General features: G+C 39.3%; 1 pseudogene; it reads right to left on the reverse strand.

The window, feature by feature from the left end:
• Nucleotides 1-2,257: 2,257 nt before the first annotated feature.
• On the reverse strand, nucleotides 2,258-3,072 carry LOC111522623 (annotated as a pseudogene).
• Between the last annotated feature and the right edge of the window lie 1,690 nt (nucleotides 3,073-4,762).

The raw sequence follows: 4,762 nt of genomic DNA on the forward strand, positions 1-4,762 counted from the left end.
ACTTGGAGCAAGTTATTTAACCTCTCTGGGTTTCAATTTATCTCTAGCTAAGGACAGGTGTGCAAGCTTCATAGGGTTGTTATATAAAATAAGTAAACTACTACTTCTGGAAGTTAGAGCATTACCTGGCACGTGGTAAGTGTTTAAGAATTACTAGCATCACCTGCGGGAAGCCCTCCAAGACATTCTTCCCTCTGCCCCTAGGCTTTGTGCTTCCATAAGATCCTGAGGATGCTTTTATCAGAGTGTTCATATATTTTAAATATATAGTACTTATATATTTTAAAAACTTGCTGGGCAAGGTGGCTCATGCCTGTAATCCTAGAATTTTGGGGGGCTGAGGCAGGCAGATCACCTGAGGTCAGGAGTTCGAGACCAGCCTGCCAACATGGCAAAACCTTGTCTCTACTAAAAATACAAAAATTAGCCAGGCATGGTGGCGCATGCCTGTAATCCCAGCTACTCTGGAGTCTGAGGCAGGAGAATCATTTGAACCCAGGAGGCAGAGGGTTGCAACGAGCCGAGATTGAGTCACTGCACTCCAGCCTGGGCAACAGAGTGAGACTCCTTCTCAAAAATAAATAAATACATAAATAAATAAAAATAAAAAACTATCAAATATTCACTATGCAGGAAAATACAGACAATGTAATGAATGGTCATGTCTCTTTCATTTCACTCTTCAAATCTTATCATTTTGTCTTATTTGATTCAGATTTTTTAAGAAGAGTTCAAACATGACTATAAAGCTGCGGCTCCTTGTGTGTCAGTCTCCAATCCTATTCCCTTCTGTCACTCCCCAGATGTGGCCACTATTCTGATTTTAATGTTTGCTATTCCCTTGCAAACGTTTATACTTTATTCATAAACAATTATAATAATTTTGCATATAGTAAAACTTTATATAAATGATATCATACTATAAATATCCAGCAATTTCCTTTCTTGGTCAACATTTTATCTTTGAGATTTATTCATGTAGAATTATGTACTCTGTATTTTTGTCGTTGCCATTTACCATGTTAAGGAAGATCCCTACTATTTCTAGTTTCCTGAGTCTACCATAGATGGATATTGCTTTTTCTGCATCTATTATCATGTAGTTTTTCTTTATTCTGTTAATAGGATGGATTACAGTTTTTGATTTTTTTCAATGATGAATCACCTTGCATTCTTTGTATTAATCCCACTTGGTTGTGAGCTGTTATCCTTTTCGTATACTACTGGATTTGATTTGTTAATATTTTGTTTAATTTTCTTTTATTTTATTGTGCTGTGTCTGGTTTGAGTATCAGGATAATGCTGGTTACATAAAAGGAGTTGGGAATGTTCCTTTTTCTCTATTTTTTGAAAGATTATATACAATTAACATTATTTTTTCCTTTAATGTTTGGTGCAGTTCACCAGTGAAACCACTTGGGCCCAAACTTTCCTTCATTGGAAGGTCTTTAACTATAAACTCAATTTCTTTAGTAAATATAGGACTATGTAGGTCACATATCTCTTCATGAGTGAGTTTTGGTAGTTTGTGTGTTTTAAGAAAACGGACCATTTTATCTACGCCATCAAATTTATGAGTCATTTACAGTATGTCAATTATCCTTTAAAATCTGTGAGTTCTGTGGTGATAGCCTCTTTTTTTGTTCCAGATATTGGTAAATTACATCTTTTCTCTTTTTATCTTGTGCTTTCTTCATTCCTAAAGTCCAAGTATTTTTGTTGTTTTTATCATTTCCTCTCCACCTGAAGAACTTCCTTTAGCATTTATTTTAGAGCAGGTCTACTAGTAGCACATTTTGTTGGTTTTCCTTTATCTGAAAATATGTTAATTTTGTCTTTGCTACTGAAGGACATTTTCACTAGATACAGAATTCTGGGTTTGTAGCTCTTTTCTCATAGGCTTTTAAAAATGTTGTTCCACTGTTTTCTGGTCTCCATGGTTTCTGATGAGAAATATGCAGTCATTGTTCCCCAATGTTTTCTGGTTTCTTTCAAGATGTTTTTCATTGTATTCAGTTTCATCATATGTCTTGGTGTATTTTACTTTGAATTTATCTTGTTTGGGGTTTCTTGAGCTTTTTAAAACTGTAAATCTATGGCCTTCATCAAATCTGAGATCTGAAGTGATTTTCCATCACTTTAAGCCAATCATGAAATTTCACAGTGATTTCTGGGGTGGGGGCAGAAGGAAGGCAATGTTAAACATCATCAGGGCTGTGGCCCAGTCAGCCTGCGGAGGTGCAGGCAAGATGGGCCCTCACTGGGGCAGCTGGAGGAGCACAGACTGCCCTGCCGGCAGGTAGGTGATGTTATGAGAGCATGAGAGCTGGTACATGATGTCCTCCGCAGCTTACAGCTTGCGCAGCTTGATCAGGCCGTTTGGGGGCCAGTGAGTTGGCAATCAGCTCAGCTGCCTTGGACTCTCACCCTCAGCAGAGATGATGACTGCCTTTTCCTGCTGCCCAGCCTTTTCCACCATAAATCTGGCCCTGTCTGCTTCCTGCTGAGCCACCTGTTTGGCTTCCACTGCTTCTGTGAACTCCTTCCCGAAGGTCAGATATGTCAAGGACACATCGTCTAGGATGAGCCCACAGGTGGCTGTTCGCTCCATAAGGTTGTTGCTCATCTGCTTGGAGACCAGCTCTCTCTGGGTGATTAGTTCTCCAGCATCAAAGCAAACCACCACTGACTTGAGTATCTTGGTCGTGATGGACAGCAGCATGTGCTCATCATAGTCCTCTCCAGTGCTGGTGAAGATGTGAGGAAGCTGGCTAGCGACCGGCTGGAAGGGGATGCGCAGTGTGATGTTGACATTCTGTAAATCTTTGCTACCAGTGATGACTGGCACATTACATGGTCGAGAATGGCAGTCAAAGGTGATTGGTTTCTGTACTCATAAGATGAGAAATTGAGTCCCTTCCCCACCACAATGTCCTGTACTCCATGGAATCGGTCAAAGATGACAGCTCTGTGCCCAGCATCCACATTATATAAGGCAGAGTTCACCACGCCTCCTGCAACAGCTAAGGCCAGGCCAAACTTGCCTACAGACTCAAACACTTTGACAGCCATGTTTTCTTCTGCTGGACCACTCACGCCTGCTTCCACTCTGACCTCCACATGAATTCCCCCGAATCTGAGAAGTTTTAGCCATGATTTCTTCAAATATTTTTCTAATACTAATCTCTTTCTTCTCTTTTCTATCATTCTGTCTTTTCACTCCAATGACATGAATGTTACATCTTTTGATATTAGTTCACTTGTCCCTGAGACTGTTTATTGTTTTTTGGTTACTTTTCTGCGTTTTTCAGATTAGACAGCTTCCACTGATCTGTCTCAGTGGTCAGAAAACCTTGGTTCACAGGACAAATCTAGCTTGCCTGTTCATGAAATAAAGATTTGTTGAAACAGCTATTTCCATTAATTTACATACCATCTAAGGCTGTTTTCATGCTATAATTGCAGAGCTGAGGATTCACAACATAGTTTGTGGTCATTGAATTCTGAAATATTTACTATCTGTAATATAGTAAATATTTACAGGAAAAGATGGCCAGACTAATTCCTCATCTTCAAGTTCACTGACTCTGTCTCCATTATGTTACCGATCTCCTTCAGTGAATTATTTTATTTCTATCATTGTATTTTTTCATTATAAAATTTTCATTTTTTTCAATAGCTTATATTTTCTTTGCTGAAAATGCCCATCTTTTCATTTGTTTCACTATTCACTAATATTTCCCAATTCATGAAGCTTAATTATAATTTTGTGTGTGTGTGTGTGTGTGTGTGTGTGTATAATAGTTTCTTAAAGTCTTTGTTTATTCCACCATCAGCATCTGGGTCAATTGGTGTCTGTTGATTGGTTGATTGTCTTTTTCCTTTGAGAGTTGATGAGATTTTCTTGATTTTTTGTTATTTGTGTATTGACTAATTTTGAATTATATCTTAGACATTTGAATTATGTTATAATTCTCTGGGTCCTGTTAAGATTCTTTGAAGAGGCTGGGTGTGGTGGCTTGCCTGTAATCTCAGCACTTTGGGAGGCCAAGATGGGTGGGTGAGTTGAGCCCAGGAATTTGAGACCAGCCTGGGAAACATGGCAAAACCCTGTCTTTACAAAAAATACAAAACATTTATCAGGCATAGTGGTGTGTACCTTTTGTCCCAGTTATTTGGGAGGCTAAGATGAGAGAAGCACTTGAGCCTAGGAAAGTTGAGGCTGGAGTGAGCTGTGATCATTCCATTGCACTCCAGTGTGAGTATTGCAGTGAGACTCTGTTTCAAAGAAAAAAAAAGATTCTATGAAGAATGTTGATTTTTTTTTAAAGCAATTAAAAGAGTTAGGCTCATACTACAACTCCCAACTTACCTTTTGTGGGCTGAGGTTCTAATGCTAGCTTCATTTTGAAAGCCTTTGCAGTGCTATTAGGGTATGCCCCATGTGGACACTATCCAGGGGCTGGTCCGGGACCTAGGAAATGGTCTACATTGTAGTTCAGCCTCAAAACCTTCATTATACTGTTTTGGGTCAGTTCCTTGTATATGAATCCTGGGAGTGAGCACAGGATTTCATACCCAGATTTAATAGACCACTTTTTCCACCTCCCTCTTTGCTATGATTTCCCCACTCTTCCATATGCAGGTTTGCATTTTCCTGGTGTGCTGCATTTTCCTGGTGTGCCAGGGTTTGAGCCTTCTGTGCTGTCAGACATTTTTCACAACTGTGTCCACTTTGAGAATGAAGCAGTTAGAAAAAGGA

The sequence above is a fragment of the Piliocolobus tephrosceles genome, chromosome 1, assembly GCF_002776525.5.
Source record: "Piliocolobus tephrosceles isolate RC106 chromosome 1, ASM277652v3, whole genome shotgun sequence".
In the NCBI taxonomy this organism is placed as follows: Eukaryota; Metazoa; Chordata; class Mammalia; order Primates; family Cercopithecidae; genus Piliocolobus; species Piliocolobus tephrosceles.